Below are 16,111 nucleotides of genomic sequence, written 5' to 3' on the forward strand. Positions count from 1 at the left end.
CAGGGATCAAACTTGGGTCTCCTGCATTGCAGGCAGATTCTTTACTATCTGAGCTACCAGGGAAGCCCTCTTATTACTTTAGGTAATATTTGATAAATATTTGGGACTTCCCTGGTGGTTCAGCGACTGACTCCCCCGCTCCCAATGCAGGGGGCCTGGGTTCCATCCCTGGTCAAGGAACTAGATCCCACATGCTGCAACTAAGACCTGGTGTAGCCAAATAAATAAACATATTAAATTTTTTGATAAATATTTGATGAGTGAAATGAATGAATGAATGAGTGATGAAGAAAGGAAGGCTCTGAAGAAGAGTGATTTATCTTCCAAACAGTCCCTGGCACAACTGATATGGATGCTCTCTCCCAGGAGGACCATCTTCCTACCTGGCTCCCATGCTGGTGCTGCTTGGCTCACATCATAAAATGCAGCGGCTAGCCCTTCCCTTACCTGATCCACACAGAAAATCTGTAATTTGTAGCACCTGCCAATTCCTGTGGTGTAAACACCCCAGCCATGGCCAGTTTCAAGCTACCCTTGTGATGTCATTGAATCTGACCAGCCAGAGGAAGCCAGCCCCAGCCCACCACTGTACCTGGGTCTCTTCTCGCCTTGGTGCCAACATCCTCTGTCAGTCTGAGCATATATATCACCTCCTCTGACCTTCTATGTTTTCACAGTGAAACACCAGCCAGTCCCTGCAGATGATGGATGAAATGATGCAGGTCAAAACACTTCCAGGGAGGGACTTCCCCGGTGGTCCAGTGGCTAAGACTCCGAGCTCTCAATGCAGAGGGCCCTGAGTTTGATCTCTGGTCAGAGAACTAGATCCCACATACTACAACTAAGACCCTGTGCAACCAAATAAATAAATGAATATTAAAATGAAAACAACAACAGGACGAAAAAGTGCCATTCTACACAGATGCAAGGCATACATACAGGTAAGAAGCACAAGTTAAGAGATGGTGTGTTCATGCACCAGGAAGCTTTGCAAAGTAACAACACAACACTATTCAAATTTGTCAACACTGACACTGGTAGAGTGTCACAGAGTGGGATTTAATTCATTCAGAGTCCTTCTAGTGTGTAAAGCATATGGGAGAGTGGAAGCATGGTCCCAGGTGGGGTAGCCCTGGAGACGTTGGCCCGGGACAGGGAGCTGAATCAGGGCCAGAAGGGCGCACAAAATAAACCTCCCACTTGCGAAGAGACCTGGCAGGCCGGCGGCGAGGTGTCGGCTGCCAGGGAAGGAGGTTGAAGAGGTAATTGCTCATGGCGTCCACTAGAGGGCGCAAGGGATTAATATGCTGACCCATCTCCCCCATCCTCAGGCTTGGCCTGGGTAAGGCGAGGGGTCCATTGGGAATCCAGAGAGCTTGAAGAAGAGGCGAGGGTCTGTACCTGGAGGGCTATTTCTGTGCTTTCAGAGTTGGAAGTTTCGAGGACAGGAGTTGAAAAATTAGAGCAGGAGTCTGGCAACTTTTTCTTAGAGGGCCATGCAGCAAATTGTTTAAACACGGTCTGTCACAGTCAGTCAACTCTGCCCTTTTAGCTTCCAAGACAGCCACAAGCCATACAGTCCGCAAAAGGGCGTGGCTCTGCGCCAATGAAATGTTATTTTTGGAGGCTGAAATTTGAATTTTATTTTTGGAGGCCAAAATTTTAATTTCAATGTAGTTTTCTTGTGTTGTGAAATGTTTCTCCTAAATAATTACTCCATATTTTATTTAATTAATTTGACTGGATTGCTTTACTCTATATTTTAAAATTATTTAAAAATGCCAAAGCTGCTCTTTGCTCTCAGTCTTTTTAAAGACAGACAGTGGAGGTATAGTTTGTGTGTGTATGTGTGTATGTGTGTGCACGCACGCTCAGTTGCCCGGTCATATCTGACTCTTTGCAAACCCATGGGCTTCTCCGTCCATGGGATTTTCCAGGCAAGAATTCTGGAGTGGGTTGCCATTTCCTTCTTCAGGGAATCTTCCCCACCCAGAGACCGAACCCAGGTCTCCTGTGTCTCCTGCATTGCAGGCAGATTCTTTACCTCTGAGCCACCAGGGAAACCCTCAATGAAGTATGGATGTTAATAAATATTTGTCTGACACTGGGAACGAGGTATTAAGTGCCTAATGCTGAGGCTTACATAGCACATTTAAAAGCTGGAAAAAATCTTGTTTTACCTTTTACTCCTCTTTAAGCCAAAAGGTTTATCAGTAAAAATGAAAAACAACCAATAATTGTAATAGCCAAGAAAGAAATATTGAGCGAACTTTTTTCTTTTATTGGACACCAGCTATATAATCACACTGTTAACATACATAAAAAAATATCCAGTCCAGTAAAGGAAAAGTGGTAATGAATGAATACCTTTTAATTTCATTAATGAAATTTTTTTAAAGGAAAAACTTCTCTTTACATGTGTTCACATGTTGTGCATGTCTTTATTGGTCTATCACAATAATGAATAATAACATTAGAGTTGTGCTCAATCATGTCTGACTCTGTGACCTGACCCCATGGACTGTAGCCCACCAGACTCTTCTGTCCTTGGAATTTTCCAGGCAAGAATACTGGAGTGGGTTGCCAGTTCCCTCTCCAGGGGATCCTCCTGACCCAGAGATCAAACTCTCCTGCATTGGCCACCTGGGAAGTCCAACATTACAGTTTAATAAGACGTAAATCATTAGATAAGAATAATAATTTAAAGGAAGAAAATATTTCTATTTTCTATGACTTGGGTTTAAATTAAAAATTGAGCTTACCAAACAAGAATGTTATCTTTTCCAACTGGTGCACTGTCTATGCTTCCCTGATGGCCCAGTGGTAAAGAATCCGCCTGCCAATGCAGGAGACTCAAGAGACACGTGTTCAATCCCTGGGTCAAGAAGATCCCCTGGAGAAATGCGAACCCCACTCCAGTATTCTTGCCTGAGAAATCCAATGGACAGATGAGCCTGGAGTGCTATACAGTCCATGAGGTCACAAGAATCAGACACAACTTAGCAATTAAACAACATCAGCAAACAACAACTAAACTTTTAAACAGAAATAGAAAGTCCAAGTGGTCAGATTAAAAAAAAAAAAAAGTGAAGCAGTTCAAACTCTTTTTCTTGGCATTAAAAGTCACTGGTCCATCATTATTTGTTTCAAATCTATTGTTTAAACACAAGCTCATGTATCACCACAAGGGTTGGAAATATGAACTGTGTCCAAAGGGAATTCAAAAGAATTAGAATCAGTAAGAACTAACTCTCCACGTGAATGTGTGTCACTGAGTCTGTGTGAGTCTGGGGCCAAATGCATTGCCTGAAATTCTCCCAGTTCACTTCCGTGTACAAGACAATGTTTATTAAAGGATACATAATAAAATGTGATAATTGAAAACTTCCAGTGGCCAAACCACAGCAATTGTTCAGACCAGGACTGAACAGACCACGACTTGCCAAATCCAGTCTATTTTTATAGGAGCTAAGGAGGTTTTTTTTTTTTTTTTAACTGCTTGGGAAAAGAATCAAAAGGAGATTGATATTTCACACGTGCAAAGTACAGAGGATTCAAATTTCAGCGCCCATAAAAAACCTTTTTGGCACTGGGCCATGTTCACTGACAGTTTTCTCACTGGGATCACAAGCTGAAAGCTGTCAACTTTGCTGACCCTCTTACTGGTTTAGATCAATAAGAGATGTCTTAAGGGAGGTTATTCTGACATTGCTCAGAATTGTCTATACATGGTGATAAGAAAAAAGCGAATAATAAAATCAGGTTGATTATCATTTTTTGAATTCTCTACAATGCCCTCCTTTTTTTCCAGATTTTTTTTTAAATTGAAGGATAGTTGATTTACAGTGTTGTGTTATTTTCTGGTATATGGCAGAGTGATTCAGTTATACACATATTTATTTATTTTCTTTTTCAGATTCTTTCCCATCATGATTTAAGATATTGAATATAGGTCCCTGTGCTATACTGTAGGACCTCTGTTTATTGTATATATAGTAGTGTGTATCTGTTAATCCCAAAGTCCTAATTTATCCCTCCCACCTCTGATTTTCCCCTTGGGTAACCAAAAGTCTGTTCTCTATGTCTGTGAGTCTGTTTCTGTTTTGTAAATAAGTTCATTTGTATCATATTATATTTTAGATGCCGCATATGGTTGATGTCATATGGTATTTTCCTTTCGGTCTGACTTCACTTGTATGATAATCTCTAGGTCCATTCATGATGCTGCAGATGACACTATTTCATTCCTTTTGGCGGCTGAGTAGTATTCCATAGTGTATGGGTGGCACATCTCTTTTTTTTCATCCATTCATCCGTTGATGGACAGTTGGGTTGTTTCCACGCCTTAACTGTTGTAAATAGTGCTGTTGTGAACAATGGGCTGCATGCATATTTTCAAATCAGAGTTTCCTCCATATACATGCCCAGGAATGGAATTGTTGGATCATATGGTAGCTCTATTTTTAATTTTTAAAGAACTTCCATGCTGTTCTCCATAGTGGCTATATCAATTTACATTCCCACCAACAGTGTAGGAGGGTTCCCTTTTCCATACCTCCTCTCCAGCATTTATTATTTGTAGACACTTTATTCTGACTGGCGTGAGATGATAACCTCACTGAGGTTTTGCTTTGCATTTCTCTAAAAATTAGTGATATTGAGCATCCTTTCATGTGCCTACTGGCCATCTGTATGTCTTCTTTGGAGAAAGGTCTATTTAGGTCTTTTGTTCACTTTTTAATTGATTGCTTGGTTTTTTGTTTTTGTTTTTTTTTTTTCATTATTGACCTATATGAGATGTTTGTATATTTTGGAAGGAATCGGCCTCTTTTTTGATAGCACCTGGGGTGGGCTGCTCCCCTTGCGCCAGCCATGGTATGCTACTGTTTACATATGAGAACTCACTAGATCTTTACTATTTAGAGAGGAGGAAGTAGTGGCACAGAGAAGCCAAGTGACTTGCCCAAGGTCACATAGCTTGCAAGAGGAGGGGCTGGAATTGAATCCGGAGAGGGGTAACCTTGACATCCCCTCTGTGCCGAAAGGCATGACAAAGAAGCCAGCATCCTGCCTGGTACTGCCACAGGCATTGCCACCTGGTGTCAGTCCTGGCTCACCCTGGGGGCAGCTCCAGCTTAGCATCACTGCCTGGGGTTTCAGCATCACTGCTTACAAGCTGCACAACCTTGGGTGAGAGCATCCTTCCTTGAGCCTCAGTTTATTCATCTGCAAAATGGATATAACAAAGTCCCTCACTCATTTGGGGTTTTTGGAAGATCAAGTTTGTTTGTGTACTTTACACAGGCCCTGGAAAGATGAGTGACCAATACATTTTAGCTATGGTTTTGATGAGACTGGGTGCTTAGACCCAGGAGCTGGGTCTAGGAGGAATGGCATTGTTTTTCTTGGAGAAGGGAAGTCTGTGTGTGTTTGGGGGGGTGCTGAGGGGGAGTGGTTTGAGAGAATTCCATGCACAGAGTTCTCCACGCATGTTTGTTTTTGTTTTTGAAACCCTACTGGGGTTCTCCATGCATGTTTGGATGCAAACGGCATATAGAAAATAAACCTAATGAAAGGTAAGAATTGACTTCCTTTTCAGTCTTCTTTTAAACTGATTCTACCAAGAAGCTCTCAAATTGGGTGCTGCTGAGTCGTGAACACCTGCTTGCTGACTTCTTTAACAGTCATCTAATCCAGAACCTTCCACAGGCAAAAGCAGCTGCCCAGAATTTAATAACACTTTCCTTTGCATCTGTTGTAGGCACCTGATACTTATAAAAAAAAATTACCCCAGTGTTATATTTCCTTTCAAGATATATTCGTTGAGACTTCACTGATGATCCAGCAGTTAAGATTTCAACTTTCAGTGCAGGGGATTTGGGTTTGATCCCTCGTTGGGGAACTAAAAGATCCCACATGCCTAGAGGCCCCAAAATCAAAACATAAAACAAAAGCAATATTGTAACAAATTCAATAAAGACTTAAAAAATGCTTCACATAAAAAATAAAAATAAAAAAATAGAGACTGACCTTAAAGAAAAAGGAAAGTTTAGTGCAATCTTCAGCATTATTACTTGGCTTTTTTCCTTCAATACTTCATTTTAGAAAGATACGTAGGTCTGCCTAGTGGTCCAGTGATTAAGAATCCACCTGCTAATGCAGGGGACATGGGTTCAATCCCTGGTCCAGGAAGATTCCATATGCCACAGGGTAACTAAGCCTTTTTGCCACAACTACTGAGCCTGTGCTCTAGAGTGCGTGCTCTGGAACAAAAGGAACCACTGCGAGGAGAAGCCTGTGCTTCACAACTAGAGAAGGCCCACACAGAGCAACAAGGACCCAGGGCAGCCAAAAATAAGTGATAAGTAAATTAAAAAAATTTTTTTCTTAAACTTAAAAAAAAGAAAGACACTTGGTACACGATGGTAAATAGACCAGTATCAGATGCCCCAATTAGAAGGTAATTGTAAAAAAAAAAAAAAAAAAGTTAACAAAAATAAATGGTACTAAATTCTGTGGAGGGTTGTCGATGATCTTTCATTTTTAAAAATTTTTGTGTATTTAACTCTGGCTGCCCTGGGTCTTCATTGATGCACGTGGGCTTTCTCTATTTGCAGTGAGTGGGGGCTACTCTCTAGTTGTGGTGCTTGGACTTCTTCCTGTGGCTTCTCTTATTGAGGAGCACAGATTCAGTAGTTGGCGGTTCTTGGACTTAGTTGCTCCAAGGCATGCAGAATCTTCCTGGATCAGGGATCAAACCCACGTCTCCTGCATTGGCAAGCAGATTCTTTACCACTGAGCCACCAGGGCAGACCTGTCAATGATCTTTTAAGAATATTCTAACCTGGAGATGCTACTGGTGATTTGAGAGTTCTGTGGTGTTCTGCCTGAGCAGGAAGGAAATTTGGGGGTTAACCATGCTCCCACTGAGAAGGATCAGGGTGCAGTGCTTCCTTCACCCTTTCTCAGCATGACCAACCTCACTCATGCATGGACGGATTGTCCCCTACCTGGTGGGCTTCTCCCATGTGTACGTACACAACATGCGTGGGCCATGACTCGTATTAAACTTCACTCCTGGTCAACTTTCCCCTGAGATTAAACATTAACCCTGATGTTTAATCTGGCAGGGGCTTCATTTTATATAACCTTTAGATCAATCCTCACATTCTGCAGATGGAGAAGCTGAGTCCTGGAGGGGAGAAGTGACTTGAGATGTCACAGCCAAGTCGTGTGCTGAGCTGGGGACCAACTGCAAACTCTTGGTCCAGAAAGCCATTGTGCACAAAATGGGAAAGTTATGAATTGATCACAGATGAGGTGGACACCCCAACTTGGCCTCGAGCAGGTGTCTTTGTCTTGAGGTCTGTGGAGCACGCTGTCGTGGAGTTCACTCCACAAATGTGTTTGGAGCCACTTCAGTGGTGTGAGGGGGACTGTTTTGGAGGCTGGGGGTATATGGGTAGGGCTTCCCAGGTGACTTAGTGGTAAAGAAGCTGCCTGCAATGCAGGCGACACGGGAGTTACTGGTTCCATCCTTGGGTCAGGGAGATCCTCTGGAGGAGGGCATGGCAACCCACTCCAGTATTCTTGCCTGGAGAATCTCATGGACAGAGGAGCCTGGTGGGCTTCAGTCCACAGGGTCACAGGAGATTCAGACACGATGGAAGTGACTCAGCGCACATGCTCCATGATCAAAATACACAGGTCTTTGCTCCCTGGTGTCAACAGACAACACAGATGGATAAAGAGAATTCTCTCCCATCAGTGGTGCTATACTGGGTATGACTGGAGTGCAAGGTGGTTTTGGCAGGGGTAATCAAGGCAGCTTCTTAGAGGAGGTGACCACTAGGCTTGGATTTCATCACAACTTGGAGGAGTGTTAGGGGCTGAATTGTATCCTCAGCCCGAAATTCATATATTGGAGTCCTCACCCCCAGGACTTCAGAATGTGACTGTATTTGGAGATGAGGGGCTTCACAGAGGTGATCAGAGTAAAACGATGTCACTAGGGTGGGCTCTAATCCATAAGACTGGGGTCTTTGTAAATGGGGGACATGTGGACACAGAGACACAGAGAGAAGCCAGCATCTAAAAGACAATGAGAGAGGCCTCATAAGAAAGCAGCCCTCCAACGTTCCCAGTGTCCCAGTGGTTAGGACTCCTTTCTTCTGCTGCATGGTTTCGATCCCTGGTTGGGAAACTAAGATTCTGCCTCATGCCAGTTGGCATGACCAAAGGAATAAAAATAATACATAAAATAAACCTTAAAAAAACTGGGGTGTTTGAGTGATGTCCGACTCTTTATGACCCCATGGACTGTAGCCCACCAGGCTCCTCTCTCTCTGAGATTCTCCACATAAGAATACTGTAGTGGGTTGCCATTTCCTTCTCCAAGGGATCTTCCCAATTCGCGGATTGAACTCGAGTCTCTTATGCACCACCTGGGAAGCCCATGAGGTGAGAAAAGTCAATTGAAAAAAAAAGGAACCAGCCTTGCAGATACCTTGGTCTTGGACTTCTAGCCTCTGAGACTGGGAGGAAAAGATATTTCTGTTGCTCCAGCCTCCCAGGTCTTGGGACTTTGTCTTAGCAGCTACAGCAAACAAATTCAGAAGGTGAGGGATGGAGGGCCTGGACCAATTCGGGATCTAGATGCCCCCACATGCCTCTTCCTCCCCCACCCAAAGCACCATCCCAGAATCCCTCGGGGCTGAGCCAGAGGAGACTGACGCCTGGTCTCCTCCCCCACAAGGGGAAGGAAGCTGAGCTGACCACATCCGCAGCCAAGGGAGGCCTCCTTTTCCTGGTGAGAGGGTCAGCTGTGACCCTTGGACCCATCAGCCATAAAACAATCACGGAGATGGGATGAGATGGTGGTGAGACCTGGTAGGGGGCAGGGGTGGGGACCGGCCCTAGGGGTGTGGATCTTGAGATGGGTGAAGGACTGACCCTGTTTGCTGATCCAGATTCAGGACCCTCACTCAGGGAACACTGACCCAAAGACCACCTGGTCTTGGGAAGCTGGAGGACCCCTTTCCTATGATTGGCTAAGGCCTAAGCCCAGGCACCAAGCTTGGAGAACAAGACCCCTGACCCAAAGGACCTCCCAGCCCTGTCCATAAACACAGCCCACCCAGCCCCACGCAGAAACTTCTAGAACCATCACAGGACTGATCATTGGACTTTTCACCCTGGAACAAGGCACCACCCTTCCCTCAGGGTCTTTGTGGTGAGGCCCCCTCCCTGACCACTTAATATAAAATTACAAATCGCCTCCCCCTCCACATACTCGCCATGTCTCTTTTTTGCTTTATTCCTCTGTATCTGGTCTCTTCAATTTATTTTTTAATTTTTAAATTCAAGTATAATTTCTTTACAATTTTGTGTTTCTCTTCAATGTATTTATTTACTTGCTTATACACAACTGATTTTACTTAATATCTGTCTCCCCCACCTAGGAACATCAGCTCCACGGGGGTGGGGCATGGGCAATAACAGTTTATGTTCTCTGCTGGGTCCCCAAGGTCTGACACACAGCAGGCACTCAAGAAGCAGTGGTCACAAGAATGAATGAATGAGGACTTCCCTCGTTGTCCAGTGGCTAAGACTCCAAGCTCCCAATGCAAGGGGCCCAGGTTCTATTCCTTGTCAGGGAACAAGATTCCATGGGCTACAACTAAAGATCCTGTGTGCTGCAACTAAAACCTCACACAGGACTTCCCTGATGGTCCTGTGGTTAAGAATCTGCCTTGCAATGCAGGGGTTACAGGTTCGATCCCTGATCCAGGAAGATCCCACATGCCGTAAAGTAACTAAACCTATGTGCCACAACTACTGAGCCCTGGTGCCTAGATCCCGTGCTCCGCAGTAAGAGAAGCCACTGCAATGAGTAGCCTGCTCAAAGCAGCAAAGCGTAAGTCCTCACTGCAATGAAGAGTAGCCTCTGGTGCAACTAGAGAAAACCTGGGCACAGCAATGAAGACTCAGTACAGCCAAAAATAAGTAAATAATTTTTTTAAACAGACCTCACATAGCCAAATAAATAAATAATAAAATTAAAAAAATAAAAGAATGAATGAATGCCTGAACATAGGGAGCCTCACCCCCACTCCCTGAAAAAGTCTCCCTGGTGGCATTGGGAAGCCCTGGTTCAAACTTCCTGTCTTCACCCCTCCCCCTCCAGAGCTGCTAGCCCCCTGGACTAGGCAGCCCAGAGAATTAGGTGCTAATGAGTTGGCATTGCCCAAGAGGCTGATCAGAGTCCCCTGGTCCCCAGCCCCTGCCTGCCCCTGCCACACCCATGTCACAAGGGTTTTACTCACTGCCTGGCCTGGCTGGACCCCAAGGGAGGGTCCCAGAGAAGAAGGAGGAGAAAGAAGAAGGGGAGGGGCTGATGATCTTGGACTTCCTTACCTGTCCCTCCAAAACTGATCTAAAGGGAAGTGTAGAGAAGACTTTCTGGCAAACAGTCCAAGGAATGGGGAGGCGACATGGTGACAAGAGGCAAGTCCCCATCTGGAGTGGGGGACCTGGGCGTTGTCTCAATGCCGGCTGACTCATGGAGTGGTCACAGTGAGTCATAACCCCTTATTAGCGCCTCTGTCCTGTGCAGAACAGGGACTGTCGCCACGACCAGACTTGTGAGGCCAAAGGGCTGAAGCAGTCGGAAAGTAACAGGAGGGTGTCTGCCTGAGGAGTGCCTCGGGACTGGAGCCTGGCATGTTTCTCACAGATGCATATAGTAGTAATAATAGCAACAACACTAAAAATGGGCAGAATTGGAGCTCTAACTGGGTGTGGGATCTCTTCTGAGCACTCCATTTTTATTTTTTATTTTTTATTTTTTTAGGGTTTCCCAGGTGGCTCAGCGGTAAAGAATCTGCCTGCCAGTACAGGAGACACAGGTTCAATTCCTGGGCCAGAAAGACCCACTGAAGGAGGAAATAGCAACCCACTCCAGTATTCTTGCCTGGAGAATGTCACGGACAGAGGAGTCTGGTGGACTACACAGTCCGTGGGGTCACAGAGTCAGACACTAGTGAGCACACAGCACAAATAAACCCATGTTGCTTTTTAAAAATCTTTATGTATTCTTTCATTCATTTATTTGGCTGTGCCAGGTCTTAGTTGCAGCATGCAAACTCTCAGCTGTGGCATGTGAGATCTGCTTCCCTGATCAGAGATCGAACTCTCACCCTCTTGGTTGGAAGGTGAAGTCTTAGCCACTGGACCACCAGGGAAGTCTCTCCATATGTTTTAATGGAGAGAAGAATTTTAATGGAGAGAATAAAACACCCAAGAATCTGTGTTTTATACATTAAATAAGAAGAGTTTCTATATCTGTGTTTTATACATTCAAAGAGTATGATTTTTTTTTTCACCCAGATAAACATATGGTACACAAGCGTATATATAGTATACTTGTGGATATAAAATTTCATGGTGGAGCAGTTATGAAAATGTCTTCAAATGCTCCTTCTGAGCGACCAGAATAAAAAAAAAATATTGAGAAACACTGACTTATCAAATATAAATAACCATATGTTTTCAATATTGTACCATACCAGCACATAAAGATAATCCTCATTCACTTTCACAGCTATGTAATATTCCAGTGTGTTAACGCATCAGACTCTATTAATCGATGACCTATGGATGAATATTTTGGTTGTTTCTAATGTTTTACATATGTGTAAATTTATGTATAAATGTATTATGTATGTGATTGTTCATTATGTATTTAGTATGCTTTTTATTGAGGAAGAATTAATTTATAATAATGATGCATAGATCTTAGGTGTGTTCAATTTGATGAATTCTGACAATTCTGGACAGTCAAGTAACCAACACTAAAAATAAGATATGGAATATTTTCTCTGCCCTAGAAAGTTTCTTCATGCCTGTGTCCAGTCCATTCCCCATTCTACTCCAGGTAACCACTTTTTTCAAGCCGGTTTTAGAAAAAGCAAAGGAACCAGAGATCAAATTGCCAACATCTGCTGGATCATCGAAAAAGCAAGAGAGTTCCAGAAAAACATCTATTTCTGCTTTATTGACTATGCCAAAGCCTTTGACTATGTGGATCAGAATAAACTGTGGAAAATTCTGAAAGAGATGGAATACCAGACCACCTGACCTGCCTCTTGGGAAACCAGTATGCAAGTCAGGAAGCAACAGTTAGAACTGGACATGCAACAACAGACTGGTTCCAAATAGGAAAAGGAGTACGTCAAGGCTGTATCTTGCCACCTTGCTTATTTAGCTTATATGCAGAGTACATCATGAGAAACACTGGGCTGGATGAAGCACAAGCTGGAATCAAGATTGCCTGGAGAAATATCAATAACCTCAGGTATGCAGATGACACCACCCTTATGGCAGAAAGGGAAGAAGAATAAAGAGCCTCTTGATTAAAGTGAAAGAGGAGGGTGAAAAAGTTGGCTTAAAGTTCAACATTCAGAAAATGAAGATCATGGCATCTGGTCCCATCACTTCATGGGAAATAGATGGGGAAACAGTGGAAACAGTGGCGGACTTTATTTTTCTGGTCTCCAAAATCACTGCTGATGGTGATTGCAGCCATGAAATTAAAAGACACTTACTCCTTGGAAGGAAAGTTATGACCAACCTGGACAGCATATTAAAAAGCAGAGACATTACTTTGTCAACAAAGGTCCGTCTAGTCAAGGCTATGGTTTTTCCAGTGGTCATGTATGGATGTAAGAGTTGGACTGTTAAGAAAGCTGAACACCAAAGAATTGATGCTTTTGAACTGTGGTGTTGGAGGAGACTCTTCAGAGTCCCTTGGACAGCAAGGCGATCCAACCAGTCTACCCTAACAGAGATCAGTCCTGGGTGTTCATTGGAAAGACTGATGTTGAAGCTGAAACTCCAATACTTTGGCCACCTGATGCAAAGAGCTGACTCATTTGAAAAGACCCTGATGCTGGGAAAGATTGAGGGCAGGAGGAGAAGCGGACAACAGAGGATGAGATGGTTGGATGGCATCACCAACTCAATGGACATGAGTCTGGGTAAACTCCGGGAGTTGGTGATGGACAGGGAGGCCTGGCGTGCTGCAGTTCGTGGGGTTGCAGGGAGTCGGACACGACTGAGTGACTGAACTGAGCTGAACTGAACTGAACCACTTTCTATCACCAAGAATTACTGTTTCCTTTTTGTCAAGTCACAAGTCATGTGGAATCTTAGTTCCCTGACCAGGGATGAACATGTGCCCCCTGCATTGGTAACACCGCATCCAACTGCTGGACTGCCAGGGAATTCCCACCAAAAATTACTTTTGTCTCTTCTCTGGGTATCATTTAAATGGAATCTTACATATATATGCTTTTGCGTCTGGCTTCTTTTATCATTATGCATTTGAAATTCATATGTACTGTTGAATTTATAATTAATAGTAACTTATTCCTTTTTATTGATGAGTAGCATTGTGTTGTACGGATATACCAGTTTGTTTATCTACTCCCCTATTATTGGATATTTGAGTTGTTTACTGTTTGGGACAATTATGAAAGAGATTGCTATGAACATTCATGTACAAGTCTTTCTGTGAACATATATTTACATTTCTCTTAGGTAGATACCCAGGAATACAATTGCTAAGTCATATGGTAAATGCATTTTTAACTGTAAGAGATTGCCCAGATTTCCAAAGTTTCCCCAAGAGGCTGGACCATTTTGATTCCCACCAACAACAGGGGAGAATTCTGGTTGCTCCATATTTTCCACCAACATCTGATGTTGTCTTTTTTTATTGTAGTCAGGCTAGTCTAGTGAAGTTGCTCAGTCGTGTCCGACTCTTTGCAACCCCGTGGACTGTAGCTTACCATCCTCCTCCATCCATGGGATTTTTCCAGGCAAGAGTACTGGAATGGGTTGCCATTTCCTTCTCCAGGGGATCTTCCTGACCCAGGGATCAAACCCGGATCTCCCGCATTGCAGGCAGACTTTACCGTTGAGCCACCAGGGAAGCCCCTAGTCAGGCTAGTGGGTATCTTTAAATGTTTCCATGTGTCAGAAATGGTTCCCTAAGAATCAAGTAACAGTTAGAAGCAAAGCTCACACCCAACAAGGATGTTTGAGAAATGCTACAAATTCATACCTTCTGAGAGTGTTCCAGAGAATTGTAAAGGCTCTGACAAGTTCCACAAAGCTGTTTATTAACACAGTGTCCCTCAGTCTTGTTTGACCACAGCATCCTCTTGTGTCTTGGGTTGTGTTTTATACTTAAACTCATTGGTGGAATCTATTGTGGGAATTTTACTTTAGATTCCAACTTAGCATTGCTCTGAAGCATGGGTTTGTGTCCGGTAAGTTAGATCATGATATCAAGGACATCAAAAAGTCCTCTTGTCCCTCAAGTGCTTATCCTCATCTAATCTTTTCAGGTATCTCTTCACTGTGCTCAGTCCTGTCCGAATCTCCGTGGTCCCAGGGACTCTAACCCTTCAGGTTTCTCTGTCCGTGGAACTTTCCAGGCAAGAATACTGGAGTGCGCTGCCATTTCCTATTCCAGGGGATCTTCTGGACCTGGGGATCGAACCCATGTCTCTTGCACGTCCTGCGTTGCAGGCAGATTCTTTATCAGTGTGCCACCTGGAAGCCCCATCTTTTCATTAGGGCATATGAAAGCCTTCTAAAGCCCATGACTATAAAATTATAAAAGGGGACATCCCTGGTGGTCTGGTGGTTAAAAAGACTCTGTGCTTCCAATGCAAGGGGCGTGAGTTCAATCCCTGTTTGGGGAACTAAGATCTCACATGCCATGTGGCATGGCCAAGAAAATACAAATGAATGAATGAATTAAAATAAAATTACAAAAAAGTAACAAATATCCTGCGGAAAAGACTGTGGGGGTCTAAATACCCATGTAGGTGTTAAGTGAGTAATGCTAGATCATTTATTGAGGCAGATTTGGATAAGAAGATGAGGACAAGTTCTATGTCAAGGGTACTGGGGCTCCTGAGAGTCATAAATGGGAGTGAGGGGGAGGCAGAGACAAGTCCAGAAGTCAACTTTCACCTACTTTCTACACCTGCCAAGACAGTCCTGGAAAGGTGCCTCCACAAGCCAAGGCTGAATAAATATTACTACTGGGAACACTAAGCCAAACCAAACCAAACAAACCCCTTAAAAATCCAACGGAGAGTAGTGAAAAAGGAAAGGAAAGATGCAGAGGCCAAGAGTGAGCTAATGTTACCAGTATCTGGTGTGTGTGGGGGCAGTCACAGTAACGCAAGGGTCCTCCTGCCTGGCACTGCTAACATCAAGGTCAGGCATTCCCTATGGGGGGCTGTCCTGGGAACTGTGATGTGTGGAGCAGTATCCCTAGCCTCCACTTCACTCCAGGAGCACCCCCAGTTGTGACAACCACAGGTGTTATTGTGAGATAAGAGCAACACTCTGGCACAGCTCATAGTAGGTCTTAAATTTTTATTGCCTGAATAAATAATTGCTGGCCTATGGAGAAACATACACCAAATGTGTATTTCTTGAGAGCAAGGAGAGTGTTTGAGTTACTGTGCAAACCTAGCATCTAGCATCTTGGCCAGCATACAGAAGGCTTGTCATCCATTCACTAAGCTCCCAAGAGCTTCCACTGTATTTAGTATAAACCAGTGGGTTTTCCTGGTGGCTCAGATGGTAAAGAGTCTTCCTGCAATGTGGGAGACCCAAGTTCAATCCCTGGGTTGGGAAGATCCCCTGGAGAAGGGAATGGCAACCACTTTGGTATTCTTGCCTGGGAAATCCCATGGATAGAGAAGCCTGGTGGGCTAAAGTCCACAGGATCACAAAAAGATGCAACTAACTTAAAATTCTTGCCACAGCCCACAAGACTCTGCGTGACCTGCTCTGTTCCCTCCGTGTCCTCCTTTCTTTCCTCTTGCCCTTCACTCACTGTTCTCCAGACACACGGGCCTTCTTGCTGTTCCTCCAACACACCAGCTAGAGCCCTGCCCCAGGGCCTTTGCATGAGCTGTTCCTTGACCTGAAACAGTCTTTCACCAGATCATCCAGTGGCTGGGCTCTTGCTCATCATTTAGGACTGTACTTAAATGTCACCTTCCGAAAGAATCCTGGAACTTTC

The sequence above is a fragment of the Oryx dammah genome, unplaced genomic scaffold (genome assembly GCF_014754425.2).
Source record: "Oryx dammah isolate SB20612 unplaced genomic scaffold, SCBI_Odam_1.1 HiC_scaffold_5, whole genome shotgun sequence".
Taxonomy (NCBI): domain Eukaryota; kingdom Metazoa; phylum Chordata; class Mammalia; order Artiodactyla; family Bovidae; genus Oryx; species Oryx dammah.